The sequence below is a fragment of the Parasteatoda tepidariorum genome, chromosome 5 (genome assembly GCF_982258835.1).
Source record: "Parasteatoda tepidariorum strain Cologne lab strain chromosome 5, Ptep-v5.0, whole genome shotgun sequence".
Taxonomy (NCBI): Eukaryota; Metazoa; Arthropoda; class Arachnida; order Araneae; family Theridiidae; genus Parasteatoda; species Parasteatoda tepidariorum.
In genome coordinates, this window is record NC_141759.1 from 19785889 (window position 1) to 19809375 (window position 23487).

Genomic DNA, 23487 nt, shown 5'->3' on the forward strand with positions numbered 1-23487 from the left:
CTTTCCGAAACTAAAACATTTATTCAGAAGTGTTAATATGCTGGCCTTTCATATCTAACATGTTTAAGCATTTAGGTCCTCCTTAAAATTTTTATTTTATTTTAAAAAAATTTTCATTTATAAAAAAATTTATGATCTTCTGTGGTATCTTCTTCCCAGCGTAATGTTATCTGAACAAGGAATTAAGAGGGGGGGGGGAGAAATTGTGGTAAGACTTTAATCTCTTTTGTAATTTTTCGGCGGCTCGTTTCTGTTTATGAGTTGTGGTTTTAACGAATGTGACAGCGTAATCATTACGCGGTTAAAATGATTAATTGAGATAAATTTCCTTATCATTTAGAAATCTCTCGAATGTTTGTCCATGAAACAATGCTGTTAATGTTTTCAATTGTGTGTAGTAATAGCTGCCGTTTTTTAGACATTCTATTTATAACTCTCTGTAGTGGAAGCGATATGGCAATTAATATAACAGTTAAAAACAGTGCTTTTTAAACTATACATACTTATTGCGTCAGAAAATTATTGTTTCAGCTTTAATATGTTTACTTAAAATATTGATGTGTAGTGGTGACCAAAATCATATTAATTCAACTTTTTTGAACAAAGATAAAAAACTAATATTTATGTTTCATTACCTCTTTAAATAAAGATAAAATCTACTGCAAAAATCAGGAGATTCGGTTATACAATTTAAATTCGTACACCAAAATTAGCGAAATTTGATGAATATTGTAATTTCCCTACTTGTTGACCGTTTTCAGAACTTCCAACTTTTTTGGCTTTTTGAGAAAATTTCCCCTTATTTTAGCTAAGAAACTGAGGAGACACGTGGAAGTTAACGCGACTCCTAAAATAAAAACATATAATGAATAATTAAGTTGATTGAAGAATAGAAACAATTAACAGAATGCCAGCCATAATTAAATAATAATAAATTTAATAAAAGGATAACAATTAAGGTTACAAGTTAGTTAATTCCAGATTAAACATCGTGGCGGACAGGTTGTCCCAGTAATATACACAGGCGTCGTCACAGACCGAACTGAGGAGAAAAACAGGTGCAGTTAGGTTTGCAATCGTGATTGTCCTTATCGCCAACTGGCGACGTAAGTTTGCCACATTTCGGCATTTAGCATGAAATTGGCTTAAAAGCAGCAGCCGCTGCATACTCCCTCCGCAGTGTAACGGTTAAAAATGGACATACCGTTGAGGTTTACGAATTGTTCTACCGGTACGAGTTGTGTTGGCTGGATCAATCGGTTTCACTGTCTCTGAGTTTTTTGCAGGAACGGTTGATTCAATCGACTCGACTGGAGAAGGATAAGTATGTTGATTAGTGTCTTTGGGCAGGAAAGCTGGTTTAAGCCTGTCTATGGAAATGGTATACTTTTTCCCCTTGAGTTCGATGTCGAAAAGTCTGTCACTTCTTTGCAGAACTCTATACGGACCATCGTACGGAGCTTGGAGTGGCTTTCTAACAGCGTCGTGTCTGACAAATACATGTGAGCAGTCCTTCAAATGTGGATGAACAAAAATTGTTCTGTGTCCATGACAAGACATCGGGGCTGGTCTCACATTTTCGAAGTGGGATTGCAAGTCCAGGATAAGTTGATTTTGGGAAGCACTGGTCGGTGAAGGAACGAAGAGTTCGCCTGGTAGTCTGAGAGGTCTTCCATAGACCAATTCGGCAGTTGTGGCTCCTAGATCCTCTTTAAAGACTGCACGGAAACCTAGTAGCAATGTAGGTAGAGCTGAAGACCACTGCTCGGTATTATAGGCCTTCAGGGCTGCCTTTAGTGGACGATGAAACTCCTCGATTAAGCCATTTCCCTGAGGATGATACGGAGAAGTTCTGATGCGTTTGATGCCTAGGAGTTGTGACAGGGCCACGAAAAGTGAGCTTTCGAACTGCCTGCCTTGGTCAGTAGTAACACGGACAGGACAGCCAAACCTGGAAATCCAATGAGTAAAAAAGGTCTTTGCAACTGTGTGTGCAGTTATGTCAGGAATAGGGACAGCCTCTGGCCACCGAGTAAATCTGTCGATCATAGTTAAACAATAGTAATTCCCGTTGGATGGTGGAAGAGGACCCACAAGATCCAGGTGTACATGCTCGAATCTTTGTGACTGGTCTAAAAAATTACTTACTGCAGATTTTGTGTGGCGAGTTACTTTTGATCTTTGGCATGGGACACATTGTCTAGCCCATTCTGCACAATCTTTACGTATGGACGGCCAAACAAATCTAGATCGCATCAATTTTGAGGAAGCGCGAATCCCAGGATGGGATAAATTATGTAAAGTAGTAAAAACTTTTTTACGAAATATTTCAGGAATGTATGGCCGAGCTGTGCCAGTTGATAAATCACAATAAATTGATTTACTACAATCAGGCAAGGTTATTGCTTTAAATTTTAAGATGTCGGAATTTGTCAATAAATCATTTAGTTCCTCGTCGGTTGTTTGTGCCTGTGCAATTTCGTTATAGTCGATTGTGTTGGGCATAGATATTGCTTCGATTCTCGATAGTGCGTCTGCCAAAACATTATCTGATCCTTTTATATGATGAATATCGGTCGTAAACTGAGATATGTAATCTAATTGTCTCGCTTGTCGCGGAGAACAATTATCAGAGCGCTTTCGGAATGCAAAAGTTAGAGGCTTATGATCTGTGAAAAGAGAAAATTCTCGCGCTTCAAGCATATGTCTGAAATGTTTGATTGCCGCATAAGCTGCCAATAATTCTCTATCGTATGCGCTATAAATTTTTTCAGTTGCGGAAAGTTTTCGAGAGAAAAAAGCAAGTGGTTGTGCATCATTGTTAACTATTTGCGCTAAAGCCCCTCCTATTGCGAAATCCGACGCATCCACGTGTAAAATTAATTTGGCATTCGGTTTAGGGTGCGACAACAGCACAGCGTTTGCAATTAATTCCTTACACTGTTTAAAATCATTATTAGCTTGATCTGTCCATTCAAGTTTCGTTTTGTCTTTCTTTTTGGCTCCTTTTAAATACGCCGTCAAGTGTATTTGATTTTGTGCTATATTCGGTAAAAATCTACGGAAAAAATTTAAAATTCCTAGAAATCTTTGAAGTTCATTAACGGTTTGAGGTTGGGGATAATTTAAAATTGGTTTGATTTTGTCGGGTAATGGTTTTGTACCATCTTGAGAAATAAGGTGTCCTAAAAATGAAATTTCAGGTACACCGAAAACACATTTGGAAGTTTGTATAGTTAATCCATACTTGTTCAAACGATCAAAAACCAAACGTACGTGTTTTCTATGCTTTTCTTCAGTTTCACTAAAAATTAAAATATCGTCGAGATAAACGTAGCAAAAGGAAAAATCACCAAGAATTTCATTCATAAATCTTTGGAACGTTTGAGCTGCTCCACAAAGACCGAAGTTCAGATAGGGAAACTCAAAAAGGCCAAATGGTGTACATACCGCGGTTTTCTGTACATGTTCCGGGTGCACTGGTATATGAAAATATGCTCTCACAATATCGAGTTTTGAGAAAATTTTCGCACCATAGAGAGAGTTTGAAAAGTCCTGTATGTGCGGGATTGGGTAACGATCCGGAGTTGTACACGCATTTAATCTGCGATAATCTCCTACAACACGAATACTACCGGAACTTTTCGGAACCACGTGGAGCGGAGAAGACCACGGTGACTTGGATGGTCGACAAATTCCCTGCTCCATCATGAATTGGAATTCTTTTTTAACGGATTCGTATAATCTAGGGTTTAATCGCCTAGGCTTACAGTGAACGGGCGGTCCGGTGGTTTCTATATAATGCACAGTACTATGGTTAGAATCTATTAGTTTTAATGACAATTTAGTTAAATCTGGGAATTCTTTTAACATTTTATGATACTCTGATTCTCCGGAGATGAGTTTAATTGAACTAATAGGTTTAGGTTGGGCAAACATACCCTGTATTTCTAACTTCGTTACACTGTCAATAAGTTTTCGACGTTTTAAATCAACTAAGAGGCCAAAATTCTCTAAAAAATCAGCACCTATAATGGGTGTTGGAATAGTTGCAATTAAAAAATGCCATTTAAAATTTCGTCGAATACCCAGATCAACATTGATTAATTTTGAGCCAAAAGTTTTAATTTTCGTGTTATTCGCAGCGTATAATTCCAAAGGCTCAGGTCTTAATTTTTTAGATACCTTAGGCGCGGGGATACAAGATACATCGGATCCTGAATCAACTAAAAATTTTAAATGAGAACGCTTGTCGTAAACATAAAGGCGACATGAGTTTTTGGCTATCGGGATTGCAGTCGCAGACACTTGTTTTTCGATAGCCGAATCTAGTTTTCCGGGTTTTTAGTTTGATTATAAGCACAAGGCTCTCTGCAATGTTTTGCACGAGCGCCAAATCTGTTATGGTAAAAGCAAAATTTTGGGTCGCCTCGCGATCTTGAAGGAGTTTGATGTCGGTAGGGAGATTTGTTATATCGTGATCGAGACTGATCTCTACTACGCTCGCGAGATAATCTCTTAACTTCTGCACTTAACGAAGCTATCTCGTTTCGCAAAACGCTTATTTCAGACGGAGGATTGCGCTGTGAGCTTTCCGTAGTGTGTTGCCCAATAGCAAACACGCCAGTTTCTGTCGGAGTCGTACGGACTTCTGAAATTTTGTCTGCCATTTTGGCTAAATTGTCCAAAGATTCAGAGCTAATTGATAAGATTGTTTGAATTCCTTGAGGCAGTCTCTGAAACCATAAAGTTTTCAAAAAATCATCGTTGACGCTTTTACCCCCTAATTCGCGCATTTTTCTCAATAAATGGGACGGCTTAACGTCTCCAAGATGCAATTCAGAAATTAATTGGCGAATTTGTTCGTTTTCCGAAGCAGAGAATTCGGCTATTAACCGGTCTTTCAAAGTGTTGTATCTATCCGCAGCCGGTGGCGCAAATAAAATATCGGACACTGAGGATAAAGTTTCAGGATCTATTGATGAAACGAGGTAATTATATTTCGTTAAATCATTAGTGATTTTAGCTAGCTCAAAATTACTCTCTACCTGAATAAACCATAGTTTAATTTTTGATTTCCATAACGGGGGAATTTTTACCGAAAGATGGGAGACCTGAGATGCATTTGAAGAACGTGCAGCATTATCTGCATCATTAACCTGCTCCACCACATTTGGCATTATTTTAAAGTGTTAGGGCAGCAAATAAAATTAAACAATTTGTATGATGTAGTGATAAGCGCAAAGATCAAATTAAACTCGAAAATAGTGCAAATACATTTACTAAAAATGGTAAAAGATTTAAATAATTATTGCAAATGAAAGTGATTTTCAAACATTTCGGAAGATAATGCAGTATGATAGCAGACTCCGTACATGCCGTAGATCAATACTAACAGTAAGTTTAAATCAAAGATACTAGCAGTAAGTTAAATTAATACATTAATTTAAACATATTAAAGCAACAGTAATTTTGAAAAGACCAATCACAAAAAGACAACAGAAATTCGATAACATACCCTTAAAATATCCATGTGTCCATCCATCCATATCTCCTTGCAATCACAAGTTTGCAAATAAAAAAATTTTTCAAAAAATAACGCTAAATTTTAAATTTAGTTCTAAAGGAGCAAAAGTTATTAAAAATTTAAGCTGGTCTTCGCATAAATTTAGAAAGATTGCATAGATTCAAAGCCGGGTCACCAGTGAGGAGACACGTGGAAGTTAACGCGACTCCTAAAATAAAAACATATAATGAATAATTAAGTTGATTGAAGAATAGAAACAATTAACAGAATGCCAGCCATAATTAAATAATAATAAATTTAATAAAAGGATAACAATTAAGGTTACAAGTTAGTTAATTCCAGATTAAACATCGTGGCGGACAGGTTGTCCCAGTAATATACACAGGCGTCGTCACAGACCGAACTGAGGAGAAAAACAGGTGCAGTTAGGTTTGCAATCGTGATTGTCCTTATCGCCAACTGGCGACGTAAGTTTGCCACATTTCGGCATTTAGCATGAAATTGGCTTAAAAGCAGCAGCCGCTGCAAAACTAAATTAGTAGGTACAATTGTAAACAAACGACTAAGGCCGATTTTCAGTTTTATAATCATATTTTTTTATACAACGACATTTAAAAAATGCAATATTCTGATTGATTTTGAGGAAACTATTGTTCTAAAGTAAACTACGAACAATTTTTTTTCCAAATATTTTAAAGATAACATCATCAGTGATGTTTGTTGGCTTTTAGCTTTAAAAAAATTTAGTTTACTGAGCGTTCTGTATAACTTAATTATTTTTTTTAATCGTTATGCCAGGTTATTTGACTGATTACAGGGATCGTTGCAGTGTGGCCGGACTATGTGAACAATTTTTATTTTTAAGGTTACCTGAGAACACGTTTTGCTTTCAATGTGTTATTATAAAAGTAATTTAAAGTCAACCGTAATTGAAATTGAAATAAAAAAATCAAGTTTTGTTCTGAATAGCAAAATTAATGAAAAAATGGTTCTAATTCGTTGATGAGAATAGTTTTTTAAAAAATGAAGCACCAACGATGCTTAATTTTGATGGTAGGCACATACCCTCCAACTTATGAGGATTTTGAAAATAATTCTTTCTAGTGGTAGCGAACCAAAGTAGAAATTTTTAAAGCAAATGGATCTCTCATAAAAGTTTTATCAGAACTTAAGAATCTAGCCATATGGCCTGCACTTTTATAAGTAACAGTGGACAAGTTACGCTAAAATAAAATCTTTTTAAATATTAAGACATTAATTTTGCTACCGTCTAAAAAGAAGATTTCTGAAACTACGGAAATTCCGTAGCAGTTGGAGGGTATGTAGGCACTACCATCACTTCCTACATCAGAAAGCCTTCACACGGTATTTTATCAGTAGTCTGCGCAGACTATTTAAAAAGTGGACCAGATATACGCATCAGTCAAAGTTCTTTTTTTAGGAGAACTTTCTCATTACTTGAGAATTGAATTTGTGATGGTTGACAAGTAAATAAGACAAACCAATCATATTTATAAATTAATAAAATTTTTAGAGATATATTTGCTACCATTTTCTTTATTTTACTAGATCTAGTTTATCTTATAATGTTTAGTATCTTTTACAGTCGTGCCAACTTTTAATCCCTTCCATTATCATTTTTTCCAGTGGTATTAAAATGGAATTAAAACTTCAATTTTAAGCAAACAAATACGTTGTATTTGATAAAAATTAAGTTGGCAACCATGACTAACTAACTAACTAATCAACTTTTTTCAGAGTACCTATCCATGTATGGATATCTGCTCTTTCATCTAAATTGGATAATATGTGGTGGAAGGGAAGGGAGGTGCTGCGTTAACATTAAGTTAAATCTCAGAATGAACAATAATTGATAAAATCAAGTCTGAGTCATACATAAAAATAAGTCGCAAGTTGATACATAATAAAGGGAACAAATTGAAGATAAAGAAAGAATATTTACACTATTTACAAATTAACAAAAGGGGGAAGACTCCCTGTGCACTCTCTCGCCTCCCACCGGTATAGCCGGGCTTCATTTGTGCAGAGAACACAGTTTGTCTAGGGCAGTGGGGATAGTCATGATTATCCGAAATGCTTAGAGAGAACACAGTCGCTTAAGAAAAAAGCGGTTATCGGGCTGAAATTTTTATTGTCATCTATGAAATCAATGTCTAATAACTTATTGAATTTACATGTTGAACAATTTTTGGCCCCTTTAAAAAAGGATGCATTGAGTTTAAAAAGGCACTCGTCTATTTTGTCGATTTTGAGGTCATTATAGAGGGTGCTATTTCTGACAAACCAAGGAGCCCCAGTGTTCGAAGACTCTAAGTCTCTTTCTTTGTGTATTTGTAAGCGTCCCCCATTGGCAACCATGATAGTAACGCATATTAATATATAAGCTTAACTTTTGTAAGAATAGTGGTGATCAAAATCATTTAAAAATTAAATTTATAAAGGAAAAAATAGTATGTATTTACTACCACTTTAAATATGAAAATAAAATCTCCGTTTAAATCCGGGAGAGTTGGCAGGTATGCTTTTAACATTATAGTGGTTTGATCAGACTACCTTTAACAGGGGTGGCATTTTTCCTAAAAAATTTTTTAATTAGGTCAAATAATGTTAACTTCGTGATTATTGGGAAAATAATAATACTAAATACTATCAACTCAAAAAAATATTACATTGAAAAAAAAAAACATTTTGCTGTGTCTCAGTTATACGCGTAATTCAGCTTAAAGTAACATCAGTGTGACTTCTGTTGTTGCAGATTAAATGACAAATAACTTATATTTAGGTTGTAAGATGTTAGTTTAAGCAGAACTGTTAATTTTTTTTTTTTGCTAGTTATTCATTTTAAGCTTGTTTTTTATGGTTATTAATTGCTTTTTTAGCATTAATTGTTAATTTTTTTATTAATAATTGTTTATTATTTTTTGTGTTTCTTATGAATTTTAATTTAATTGTTACATATGTTTATAGTGCAATAACATTTATGTAATAACAAATGTGATCAGTGGCGTGCCCAAAATATTGTGTCGGGTGCACGCGTGCCATTGGTTAGCCATTCCTGACCTATAAGAACTCGTGGATAGGCTTTTAGTTGTAGGGGCACTCAATGGAAATTTCTGCAGTCATAATATGCACCATATTCTTATTTAGGCACGAAGTACTTTATGAGCTAGCTTGTTGCCTATTGCAGCGGCACCAATACTGTGCATTTTTTGTATGGATACTTCTGGTTTAGATTTTTTACGTCTTCTCGAAAACGTAAGCAAGATTGCCAACTTCCACGCTTTTTGCAGAATATTTAATAGAGTGGTAGACATTTGAGACCCAAAGCTTTCGAATCTTTTGGTAATTTTGCCTACATTTTAAAAACCTCACCACAAAGAAGTTGGAATAAAGAGATTTGCATTTGAATTTTTAAATCATTTATATGTAGTGGTGTGGAAAATAAGTTGGAATGAATAAAGAATAATATATTAAAACATAAACATAGCTACTACTAGAATAAATATTTACAAAAAGCTCAGAAAGTTGGCTGTCCTGTGTAAGTATGCAAGTAAGTTGTTTGATTGTGGTAAATTTTATAAAAAAAGTTACCAGATGATACTGATTACAGTTAATCTTTATTTTGATTGTAAGAACTACTAATTGCGTTTTTGAAGTTATACTTCTTATGCGACTTCCAACAAGATTGCGTTAAACGTTTAACGCTACATTTTTATTGGCCGGGAAATCACGTGGTAGGATCCAGTTTTCCCTCATTCATTTCCATATTGTTTTGGTTCTTACTAGCATAAAAATAATAAAAGTCATAAAAGTATTGTTTTTCTATAAATATTTTTTTAGTTTGTTTTGATAGACATATAATTTAATAGGGTAGTATTTTTTATTTTCAAATTTAGTGGATAACAATTGTAAAAAAAATGAGTGAAAACAATCCTACGGACAATGCGACGGATGTAAGATTATGTCAAGGTACCTCTCTTGTAAATATCAATTGATTGTTAGGTTTTCTCTTCTGAAATTACATTATGACGCATTCACATACATTATTAATACAAATAGATTTTCCAGGGAGAGACGATGAGGCAACCACAAGCACTTCCACTGGTTCAAAAGGTCCTCGAGGGAAAAATGCACAATATTACCGTGATTACAGAACACGGAAGCGAGCGGAGCAGGAAAAAGAATCGTTGAATAGAACTAGTGATCCTTCTACGACTGCTGATTCTTCTACAATTAACGTCGCAGGTTGCGAAGTTTAACTTCTTCAGCGCGGAGGGACTCCACGCACTAAATAACGTAAAGCCACCGGGAAAGGCAATAAAAAAATGTAAAAAAACCATTGTATTATTTTATCTTTATTCGAAATTTTTTGTTCAGTTTTATGCACGATTTTGCAGTGCTATTCAGTACTGATTTAATCATCCCGTGCGAAGAAGGAGTATTCAGCTAGTTGGAATATAAATTAATGAATTAAATGAAGTTCATAAATATTATTCAATGATATAATTTTAAATAAACATGCAAATAACTCATGTTTGAAATGTCTCAGAAATTTTTTTATATTTAACACGTTGAATGCCATGGGGGTCACCGGCACTGAGTCATCACCTCCAACATCAAGAAGCCTCCACACGGTTTTTTATAAGTAGTCCACGCAGACTATTTAAAAAGTGAACCAGTTGTGCGCTCGAACCCAAAACCTTTTATAAAAGTAATTGAGAGAAATTTATCTTATATATTTGAGAATTGAATCTGTAGTGGTTGACAAGTGAATAAGGCAAACCAATAATATTCATAAATAAAATAAATTTTTAGTCATATATTTGCTACCACTTTCTTATTTTAACTATATTCTGTATTAAGTGACTCGTTCGGAAAGTGGACATCCTTCACAATGGTCTGATCGGACTACCTATAAAAAACCGTGTGGAGGCTTCCAGTTATAGGAGGCGTTGACTGAGTTCGTTCGTAGCGCCACCGGCGAAGCCAAGATTATTAGAAACACATAATTCGAGTAAATTTTTTAATTTTTTCATATTATTATCGTTACTAAAATGGTTTTAAGAAATTAATGCAATATAGAGCTCACAAAAATAGTTTTATTTATATACACAGAGATGCCAACTTGCTCTGAACAGCGAATAAATATTTTCAAGTGGTAGTTTATTAATTGTGATTCTTGATTTAATAAATTCAATTTAGTAGATTTTTATCCACCACTATTTCTAAACAATTCGTAGGCCTATATTATTCACAACTTTTTTCAGATGTGTCATGCAAAACCTTTTATAAAACTAGTAAAATCTGCCTAATATATTTGCAAATTTAGATTGTAGTTATTTACCGTTTGGCCAGACGAGCAAGCCATGTATAATTAGCATGGCATTCAACGTGTTAATACCTTCATATTTCTAAAATTGGGAATAGATTTTAAACTTTATGTATGTTTTCTGATTTGTGCCTGATATTTATTATTTAAATTTATTCGAAAACAAGTGTAACAATATCTTCCCTAAAATTTCGGCAAATAATTCTTAACTTTCCATTTTCTTAAAATTCTAATCTCTTTTATTCTTTTATAGGCATTTTAACAACTGCTTCAAATATTGGAAGCTTTTCTCTTTGAAGTCAATAAAAGTAAGTGATTCTTTGAATATCTGCTCCCGTTATCCTCTTTGTTGTTTATTCTTTTGGATCGTTGCCCATGATGATCAATCTATCATCTCCATATTTATTTCTTTGAAATTAATTAAGAATAGTATGTTAGAAAGTTACCTGGAAATTAAACGGAGCACTTAAAATCAGATTTCGGGCAACATTTTTGCGACGATCAAAATAACTCAATTAAAAATTAGCAGCGTGCTTTTAATTATCATTTTTTTTATCAATTGACTGAGGATGTACAGCGCTTTTAAAACAACAGAATATAGATGGAAACACAGTTCTGTAATTATAGCATGATATTGATTTGGCGAATCGATTATCAGATATATTTTTATTCAGGGCTTACTTTGTTGTTAGTTTTATTGTTAGTTATTTTATGGTGTGCGCGCCAAATAGTTTTATATGGTAGTTATTTTCTAGGGAAAAATAGTTCTATATAATAGTTATTCACTTGGAAGAAATAGTTCTATTAGATAGTTATTCTCTATGGTGACTGATGCACGATAAATCTGTCGAGTCTCAAAGTCCTCCATGTTCCCATAACAAATCAAAACCTCTGGGGGTACTGATCCAGGAGTTTCCTTGTCTTCTGGATTGGTTCAAAATTACAAGGCTACGGAGTTGAACATTAGTAGTCGTTAACCCAAGAAATTGGGTCGGCTGTTCAACGACGGTTATAAAATAAAATAACAAATAGTTATTCTCTGGGGAAAAATAGTTCTATGCAATAGTTATTCTGTATATTAGTGGTTACTGAAATATTTATTGTTTTATAACTAATTATATGTCAATGTGCATGCTTTTGAAACAATGAAATCTAGTCTTGTCTTGCGGTTTTAACTGGGCACCTGGGCCGTGAAGCGGCCCCTAACCCATCGATCATGAAATGTTTGCTGTTTACAGGCATTCGCTATGGTTAGCAGTCGTTGTGGTTGCTTTAAGAGATTCAAGCACTTTGCTTGAATAATTAAAAACAAATGGTAATAAAAGGAGCAACTTGCTCTAAACTATGTGTGTTTTAGATTTTTAGTTGTGGTTGTTGGTGAGTATTGATGGTTAGCGTGGGGAAACGCTTGATTTATGAATTGCAGATGTAGAATTTTATTTCAAGATTGTAGTTGTAGAAGTTAAAGTTAGACAATTGTGTAGTTGTAGAAGTTGAAGTTAGATAATTGAATCTGTAGTTGAATCGGTGGTTATAATTGAGATATGAATTTCAGTTGATAGCTATTATTTATTTTGATGATTGTGATATGATGAAACGATAAAAATAAAATAAAGATGCAGTTATATGTTTTTGTTTCATATTGATTTGGTAATTCAAATATCTGAAACATTTTATTGTTAATTATTTTACGACGTGTAAACGCTTTCTACGACTTTTAAAACCCTTTTTTAATAGATTAGGAATAACAGTTCTGTATTATAGTCTTATATGGAATTAATGATTGGAATACCTGAAACATTTTATTGTTAATTATTTTACGGCGTGCAATACTTTTAAGCGAATTTTAATAGATTAGCATACCTGCCAACTTTTACGCATTTGACGTAAAATCTTATTTTTACATTTAAAGTGGTAGTAAATATGTGCTATTATTTCTTTTATAAACTGATTTTTAAATGATTTTGATCACCACTATTCTTAAAAAAATTAATCATATATATTAATATGTGCTACTGTAATGGTTTACAGTTTAAGCTTTTTCAAATCCATCGTATTTTTGTGCTTAAAATCGAAATTTTAATTCCATTTTAATACCACTGGGAAAAATAATAATGGAAGGGATAAAAAGTTGGCAGGTATGGATTAGGAATAATAGTTCTGTATTATAGTTGGATATGGAATTGATGACTCTAATATCTGAAACGACTTGATAACGATTCAGTATCGTTTGTTTTACTGTAAAGTATTTGATGGTGTGCAATGCTTTTAAAACGCAAAAATTTGTATTGTGAATTACTTTTTTATTTAGGCTTTGAATCGGTGATTCGAATATCTTAAATCATTTATTGTAATTTTTTTATTACACATTTGACTGTATGCAATACTCTTAAACCATTAAGAAAGTATTGGAAATTAGTTCCGCATTATAGTTAAATATCAAAAACTAGTTTAAATGCCAAAAACAATTAACTGTTTGTTTTATTATTATTATCTGTTTAATGACTCATAATGCTTTTGAAGTACCAAAGAAGCATTGGAAATTTTAGTTCTGTATTATATTTAAATATTGAATCCCGTGGTTCATATGCCTAAAACGGTTTTCTTTTTGTTTTATTGTTAATTGTTTAATGGTGTACAGTGCTTCTGATTTGTTAATTAGAATCAGTTTACTTAAATACGAGAAACTTATAAGTTGATTTAAGTTAAAGTATCTCATAAATTCCTTTAAGTTACAGTATCTTATAAATTGATTTAAGTAAAAGAATCTAAGAAGTTTATTATGATGCTCTAGATCTAGAGTTTGAGAATCTGATATTAGATTTTAAATCAATTGATTCATGTAAAATCTGCTGAAATTGAACAATTGATTCAAGAAAGTGATTCTACAGCGTTGATTTTAATTAATTTATCCAATTAAGATATTCTAATCTGTTAATTGACGAATTTATCCTAGTTCTTTTTAATACCTATTGATTGAACTATAATACGATGTGATTCGATTAAGATGATTTATAACATTGTTACAAAATTATAATTATGATGATTATATTTATAAATAAAATTCCAATTTTAATAAATATTTTGTCTATTATATAATATTATTGTTATCATTTTAAAAAAATTTATCAACAATAAATAATTATGTTGATTGATTTATTAAGAATTGAAAAGAAAATTACTTATTACGAAGATTTATTTTCAAACTTTGGAATTTAAAATAAAAGATGATATTCATTATAAATGTTTTATTTATTTTATAATTGAAATACGTTTGTGTTTATTCAACTGATGTTTAAATTCATTTTAGATATAATTATTTTTCCATATACCTATTCAGAAATGTACTAATTAGAAGTGAAGTTCCATAATAATCTTTTCAACAAAAAAAATCATTGCTGCTATAATCGGATTAAATAATTGGATGTGCTATTATCGAAATTTTAATAACTCGAATTATCCATCATTTTTATTCTTTTGTTACTTTCAGGGGTTACTCATTTATATAGCAATGTTTTCTAAACATTTCTGTTTAACTAAAAATGTTTTGATATGGTCAGAAGTATTTTAAACGTGTAGCAAGTAAAAGATAATAACTATATATAATATACTCTCAATATCTCGAAAACCATGTTACGTCAAAAAAAATATATATATATATTAGTTTATCCTTTTCCTTTGTAATGTAGAAAAGAAAAAAAAGTTTCCCCTTGGTCCTTGTCATGCCAAAAAAATAGTTTTCCTTTGACCCATGTTATGTCAAAAAAGAAAGTTTCCCCTTGGTCCTTGTTATGCCAAAAAAAATAGTTTTCCTTTGACCCATGTTATGTCTAAAAAGAAAGTTTCCCCTTGGTCCTTGTTATGCCAAAAAAATTGTTTTCCTTTGACCCATGTTAAGTCAAAAAAGAAAGTTTCACCTTGGCCATTACATATTCACCTAATGTTAATTTGAATTTCTATGTCGCCTATTTTTTGAAATAGAAAATGAATTCTTCCAGAAAAATCACAATGTAAGTTAACTGTAAACCAATTCATTTTTGTTTTATCCATAATTATATTTGTCTTACTTTTAAAAAATTATTATTACTGTATTTAGACTTATAGGCAACAATTATCACATACATAATTATTAGCAGTTATTCTCACGCTTCATGACTCTACTTTTTAAAGTACTATTTTAGAATATATTTTTCTACTTTCTAGAACATATTTAACTCTGAATTTCTTATCTTGAAAAAAAAACTCGCAATCTCGAAATTTTTCTTTAGCGTCCCTTCAACTTTAAGACATAGAGAGTATACTGTAAATAGATAAAAAAATTAAATTTGCATCAATTATAAATATTTTTCAATTTTAAATTCGTATTAAAAATTATGTACCGAATTCGAAGTTTGCTAGAACGTGAATTCAAACAACGTACAGTAGCGTTTTAAAGTTGCCATATTATCCGAATTTTTCATTATCCGGTTTTGGACAGGATTGTTCCGGATAATCGACGTTCTACCATATTACAAGAGATAAAATAAGATTGAAGCCTTTTTTCCCATCGAGCTAACCATAAAAGAATTTCGTTGTTTTCGTACTTAATTCATGAGTTCAGCTGTTAGAAATGGGCACCGACGTAGGCTCGGTCTCGTTTACTGATAGGTATATCTCATGAAGAAAATTATCGGCAACTAAACCGACAAGTTAACCGTAAGACCAGTCGCATCCTCCACTTTCTACAAAAATTGCTCGAAAATCGTCGTGTGATATATCACAGTTGCCGCGAAATATCAGCAACCGCTAAAAAAAATTGCCTATAAATAAGAGCTAAAAAAAACTCTAAACTCAGTGGCGCGACAGCCAATAGAGGGGCCAAGACCTACTGTACCCATCTCAGTATTCTTGACCTTGGGCTCTGGGGTGCAGGAGTTGTTCCGGTTAGGTGGTCAGCCGAACGCGGAACTCCCAGTGTTTAGTTCCCAAGCATGCTTGGTATAAGCATAAATAAGAGGAGTTTCAATTGGTTCAGTTTTTTCTCTTCTATTTTTGTTTTCAGGTTAGTGATATAAAAGGTTTCAATTAGTGATAAAAAAAAATTTATTTACTAACTTTCTTTCTTTAGACGTCTAAGGACGCCATAACGAGACCTAACAGTTTTCTCTCTGTACCCTGCATATCTCGAGCTAGGGTGGATTCGATTCTTTGAGCTCGATTACAATTCTCGATTGGATTAAAATTCTTTGAGCTCGATTACAATTCTCGATTGGATTACAATTCTTTGAGTTCGATTACAATTCTCGATTGAATTACAATTCGTTGAGCTCGATTACAATTCTCGATTGGATTACAATTCATTGAGCTCGATTACAATTCTCGATTGGATTACAATTCTTTGAGCTCGATTACAGTTCTCGATTGGATTACAATTCATTGAGCTCGATTACAATTCTCGATTGGATTACAATTCATTGAGCTCGATTACAATTCTCGATTGGATTACAATTCTTTGAGCTCGATTACAATTCTCGATTGGATTACAATTCATTGAGCTCGATTACAATTCTCGATTGGATTACAATTCTTTGAGCTCGATTACAATTCTCGATTGGATTACAATTCATTGAGCTCGATTACAATTCTTTGAGCTCGATTACAATTCTCGATTGGATTACAATTCTTTGAGCTCGATTACAATTCTCGATTGGATTACAATTCATTGAGCTCGATTACAATTCTCGATTGGATTACAATTCTTTGAGCTCGATTACAATTCTCGATTGGATTACAATTCATTGAGCTCGATTACAATTCTCGATTGGATTACAATTCTTTGAGCTCGATTACAATTCTCGATTGGATTACAATTCATTGAGCTCGATTACAATTCTCGATTGGATTACAATTCATTGAGCTCGATTACAATTCTCGATTGGATTACAATTCTTTGAGCTCGATTACAATTCTCGATTGGATTACAATTCATTGAGCTCGATTACAATTCTTTGAGCTCGATTACAATTCTCGATTGGATTACAATTCTTTGAGCTCGATTACAATTCTCGATTGGATTACAATTCATTGAGCTCGATTACAATTCTTTGAGCTCGATTACAATTCTCGATTGGATTACAATTCTTTGAGCTCGATTACAATTCTCGATTGGATTACAATTCATTGAGCTCGATTACAATTCTCGATTGGATTACAATTCTTTGAACTGGATTACAATTCTCGATTGGATAACAATTCTTATATAAATATAAACAAATTGCTTTTATCATCGCATCTGTGATCGCTGATTGCTGCAGTAAATAAAGCTCATTTATCTGTAAATTAAGGCAAATGAAGAGATACAAAAGGGTTACAGTTTAGGTTAAAAGAAATTCTTTCAATAATTACTAGTTTTTTAATTTTGCAATAAATCCATTATTATCTAAATATTCAAAATTTTTATATGCATGCGACCCCTAAACATAAAAACGTAAAGTCATTATATTCTATTTAATTAAGCTCTTTCATCTTTTGAAAATGTTCTAGAGCTTTCAATAAAAACTACCGTTTACTTTTATTAATAAGATATTTTATAATTTTAAAAATCCTTTTAAGTAAATACCCAGTACTAATTTTTATACACTTTGCTTTAACCCCTTGGGGACGGGTGATTCAGAAAAGCATTCGTACAAAATCAGAATCAAGTTGCAATTAAATAAAAAACGGTAACTTAAATGTAGTCATTACTAATTTGACAGACTTACTTTGCTTTTATTTTAATTATTGTTAGTTTAATCATATATATAATCAATGTTAATTCAAAGTATAACTAAATAGTTTTATTTTGAACAAAGTAATGGTGAATTAAATAAATCAAAAAATTATAACTCCGCCCACAAATAAACTGCTAAAGAAATACTTTGATTACCAGTTTTATCTTCTTACCCTGATTGATACGGTTTTTTGCTGTCACGTATTTGTGACAGTCGGCGCGAAAGGGTTAAAGATATTTTGAAAAAGTGGGAGGATGTCAGAGCAATGGTCTTAGAATGGCATCCAAACCAAGCTGATGTCAGTAGGTTTGAGGATCTTTTTCAACGACAATGCTATTAGTTACTTCCGGAAAATCCTGAAAAAGTGAGAAAAGCAATCGACAATGGACCGCCCCATAAGCATAAAATGATAAGGATTGATTAATATGCAAGACTATATGTATGTATAATTTTTTAAAAAACTTATTAAGAAATTATACATTTTTTAAAATTTAATTTTTAGGGTCTCCAGAACGAATTAATCGATTTCACATAGAAGTCTATGGTAAATCGATGATCAGTTAACGAACAATTCGGATAGCGAACATAGTCTTGGAACGGATTATGTTCGTTAACCGATCACCCACTGTAAATCAAACAATCATAACTCCGCCCACAAATAAACTGCTAAAGAAATACTTTGATTACCAGTTTTATATTTTTACCCTGATTGATACGGTTTTATGCTGTCACATATTTGTGACAGTCGGCGCGAAAGGGTTAATGTCTGAGTTTGACAAAATATCTGTTCAATAATTTTTGTAGTTTTAATTTATTTATAAAAGTTTCGATTTTAATCTTATTCCCCTAAAGATGTTTCAAATGTTCTTAATAAATGAAAATTTTTAATTAAAGATGTTTTAGTTGTTTACAAATTTTTAATAATAAACAGCTTGCTTTTAAAAATACATGAAAAATAATGACATTAAAATATCAGATTCGCAGAAAATTTCTAAAGGCTTCAAAGGATTGAAATGATTAAATTTCGCATTTAATCGCTTTTTTTTAAACTTTTATCAAAGTGCTGTTATTTTTTGTTTGAACTGACGAAAACGGATCTGTACCTTCAAAAATTGTTTACGTTAATAAGAAAATACAATTTTTTGTTGTTGTCTGGAATGAAGAACTAACAGACTGTCGAAATAATGATTTGCGAACCTAAAACTGACTACAGAATAAATGTACTATTATTCTGTGTTAAAAAATAAAGTAAAATATAAAAGTAAAGTTCCAAGAACTCGAAAAATATATTTGAAAATGAAAAAAAAAAAAAAAATCTTTTGCTTTCGTTGGCAAAATGGACGAAAAATAAAATTGTTTCAAGTTTCTAACAAAGCTCATTTTTACTGCAACTCTTTCATTGAATGAAAATTTATATAAAAAAAAATGCATTGAAATTCGAGTCAAGACCAGCAAAAAAGTTATCTTGAGTTTCAGAAAATGAATGGAATTTGATGCTGTTTTAGTCTCTCTTTTTTTACAGTTTATTTTTCCTAGTGAATCATTTTAAATATTAATGAAAGTAATTATTGTAGTAATTATTGAATTATTGTATTGAAGTATAACTTTTAAATATTGATCCAAGTAAAGAATAACTCTCTCTCCGCCCCCCCCCCTCTTGAAAATTTTCTCAATATAGTAGTTCCCTTGTCCTCTGAATTGGGGTTCAAAATTACAAGGTTGGGAAAAAACAAATCATAAAAAAAAATTTTTTAAATTGATTTAGCCAAATTGTGTCAGTATTTGTCTTTCAGTTTCAAGCATTATTTCGTAGTTTTGATTATTGATCATTTACTTTTTTGTCAATCCCTGCGAAGAACGGGTATTCTGCAAGTTTTTTTAAATAAATAACAATATGAGAAAATAAGTGTAATTGCTTATCAACAATCTGGTTTAATTCTGCGAAATGAAAAAAAAAAAATTCTTAAAGAGTTAACCATGCATGAATAGCTGAGTGGATGATGCGTGTAAGTGACATTTTTAAAGTAACTACGATCGGGGAGAAAAGAAAAAATGTGATGTCCAAACTATTTTGTTAGAGATTTATTAAGAGGCAGGTTAACAATTCTTTACGCATACCTAACTAACTTGTGTATACCTAACCATACCATACATTTGTCGTATACCACTACTTAATTTGAGGTACAAATCATGCATGGAAGCTCGAAAATAATGTGGATTAGTCATGTTTAAATTAAATGAAAACAGGAACAATTCTGTTATATATATATCGATAATAATGCGATACCCATATTAACACGATTTCTTTATGGTATTTTTTAATTTAATAAATATTATTATTAATTATTATTTAATAAATTATATATAATTATTAATTATTATTTAATAAATAAATATTATTTTAATTTAATAAATAGTATTATTTAATAAATACCCCTGAAAATATCACTCGCACTCGCTGCATACACTCACACGTATGTCACAACCAGTAAACAATAAAAAGAAGTGGCATTAAAGGGTTTTAATTATACTTAAAACCCTTTAATGCCACTTCTTAATGCCACTTCACCCTCAGACAGTTGTCCCTGGAAATCATCAATAAAATCCCTCCAAACGACATCAAAATATTCTCTGATGGCAGTAAAATGGATAGACAGACTGGCAGTGGAGTATTTATTGAAACACCTCGAGAGAACTACACTCTTCATCAACGAAACCCCGATTTTTGCTCCGTCTTTCGAAGCGAACTAATTGCAATCAACAGGGGACTAGAGAAAATCTTGAGTGAAGGGCACCTTGGAAATACTTGGATACTATCTGACAGCCGTAGTTCAATTCAACACCTCAAAAATTGGGCCCTCATTGGAGATAAAACCAGTTTTTCGATCCTACAAAAAGTAAAGCTCATTTCCCAACAGCATGAGGTCCACTTTCAATGGATCCCGTCCCACGTCGATATCCACGGCAACGAGTTGGCTGACACTCTTGCAAAGAAGGGACTAGACCATCCAGTTCCCTCCACCTCAGAGCTTACATACCTTGAACTTTTTGCAAGGCAAAAGGCCCAGAACAAACAAAAGTGGCTGCTTCCACCTATTCACTACTGGTATAAAGCAGAAAGACCAGGACTCTCTCTATCTCTCCCTGGTGATAGGCAAACCAACACCTGCTTATCCAGACTGGCCAGTGGACACCTAAAAAGTCTCACATTTTCTGCAAATCAAAAAATCTTTCCTCTTTGCCCTAAATGCCAACAAAACCAGGCATCACCTGAGCACATCTTGAACTGTTTAGGGCTGGACTGGAATGACATTCATTCCTCTCCCATTCTGGTTTCGGATTTTCTGAATGTCAACGGATTCATTGATCTGGTCTGACCCCGTCAGACCAGATGGAAATTAGCAACAACAACAACAATTATACTTAAATGTTAAGGTTTTATTTTAGGAATTAAGCAGCCTTATTGTTTACCTCTCCTTTACTTTACAAATATATTTTGTTTGTTATTGTCGTAGGCCATTAAGGCACTGGGTGTGTGAGTATTCTTGTATTCCAGTTGCGCCATCTATGGACAAAAATTCGACTTTTGCCACACCCATACTTCACACCTGTTCATAGCGTGAACACATTCGTGCATCCATTTATTCATTAACAGATCGTAATTTTGATCGTAATTAACCAGAGAACGATCACTCTCCAATCCAGTACCCCGAGAGGTATAATTTGTTATATGAACATGGTGGACTTTGTGACACGACAGATTTAACGTGCACCAATCACCATTTTCCACACGGCGAATCTTTGGCCGGTTGGATTCGAACTCCGGCTCTCACGAACATGAATTCAATTCCCTACCAACCTGGCTGTCCCGGCCCATATATTTCGTTTGATGGACATTAGTAAAAATGTTTCGTATCAACTTTATTTCTCTACTTCTATTTTAATTTTTCTCGGCTGTAGCCACCCTGACCATCACCTCCTAGATCAAAAGGCCTCCACATGGTTTCTTATAAGTAGTTCGCGCAGACTATTTAAAAAGTGAACCAGTTGTGCGCATGAACCCAAAACCTTTTATAAAAGTAATTGAGAGAAATTCATCATATAAATTTGAGAATTGAATCTGTAGTGGTTGACAAGTGAATAAGGCAAATCAATAATATTCATAAGTAAAACAAATTTTTAGTCATATATTTGCTACCACTTTCTTATTTCAACTAGATTTTGTATTAACTGACTCGCTCGGAAAGTGGATATCCTTCACAATGGTCTGATCGGACTACCTATAAAAAACCGTGTGGAGGATTTCAATTATAGGAGGCGTTGCCCTGCCTCAGTTCTGCCCTCCTGAAATGTATCGAACAATTCTGATGTTGCCACTGTAAGTTTGGAAACAAGTTCTTTTTATGTTTCGAACCAATGCGATTCCTGACTAATCGATTATTCTTGTCCATTTTACCTCGCATTTCATTCTGTCTTTTAACTCTTTATTCTCAATCAAAATATGTTTAGATAACTTCAAAAGAGTTACGAATTATGATTAATCATTTATCCTCACTGAGATCATCTATGTTTATATTTCCAAATAAGATCTGCTGTCATGATAGGAATTTTTGTTTAGTTTATCGGCCGCGAAAACGATTGATTTCATTCATACTGTTCGATATAAAGAAACAGAACAATTCTTAGAATCCGTCACCCCTTTTTACTCGTTTTGAAACGTGTCTTTCGTCGAGTTCTTTCTTCAGTTGACGCTTTTCGCTACTTAACGATTGAAGACAAGAAGAAGAAAAAATTACATTAAGTTATCTTCCATTCTTGAATTCTTTTCGGACGTTTTTCTTAGATTTTTTCGGTGGTCTTTTTCTCGGAAAAAGGCGAAGAGTGAAATGTTGAATGTATAACTAGTTAAATAATCTTCATGGAAAATTTTCTTTGCTGAAATTTGTTTCAATTGGTCAGTTTTCAATATCGTTTTTACAGATAACGTTTCTCTTGCAAAAAAATTTCTCGTTAAAATTTCTAAAAAAACGTATTGCTTGCGATGAATTAATATGAATCAATGTTATTTCTTTAAATTATTTTTATTTATTGAGAACATTGTGCTAACAAATACAGACGTTACACAGAGATGCTAACTGCTCCGCACAAGCTAAAATAATTTTAAAAAAACGGTAAATAATTACGAAGTAAATTTTGCAAATATCTGACTATTTTTGCTTGCTTTTTAAAAGGTATAGCATGACATAAATACCATAAAGTGGTGAATTATATAAGCCTACAAATTATTTAGAAATAGTGGTGAATAAAAATCTACTAAATTGAATTTATTAAACCAAGAATCACAATTGATAAACTACCACTTTAGAATATGTATTTGCTGTCCGGAGCAAGTTGGCATCTCTGGTTACAACACGTTAAGTTAAGGCCCGTGTCAAGTTAAGGTTTGGTTGTTGTTGTTGTAGTTCATTTGCATCGCACTAGAGCTGCACAACGAGCTATTAGCGACTGTCTGGGAAACGTCCCTGAGGATGATCCGAAGACATGCCATCACAATTTTGGAGGTGCCATCCTCTGCAGAGGATGGCACCTCCGCTTCGGCAGCCCAACGAACTGCGCGCGAAGTCGAGCACTTTACGGTAGAACAGTTTAACGAGGACCAATATCGCGCACCTTCGGTCCCAACGCAGACCGTTCCAAGTGGTCACCCACCCGCACACTGACCGCAGTCAGTGATGCTTGATTTCGGTGATCTGCTGGGAATCGTGTCTTAACAATCTGTCCACTGCGGGACAAGTTAAGGTTTAGGCCAGAGAGATGAGATGGAATCAGCAAGAGCCTGAAAGTCCAATCCTGGACCCGAC

At 33.1% G+C, this 23487-nt stretch overlaps 1 protein-coding gene across 4 annotated transcripts in view; it reads left to right on the plus strand.

Annotated features, from left to right (window-relative positions):
• Positions 1-23487, plus strand: part of LOC107445872 (uncharacterized) — a 256280-nt gene that overhangs the window by 78158 nt on the left and 154635 nt on the right. For all 4 annotated transcript variants that reach the window (XM_071184745.2, XM_071184742.2, XM_071184746.2 and 1 more), the window contains exon 3: positions 11131-11185. The gene's annotated coding sequence lies outside the window, so the exon portion shown is untranslated. The remainder of the gene's footprint in view (positions 1-11130; positions 11186-23487) is intronic.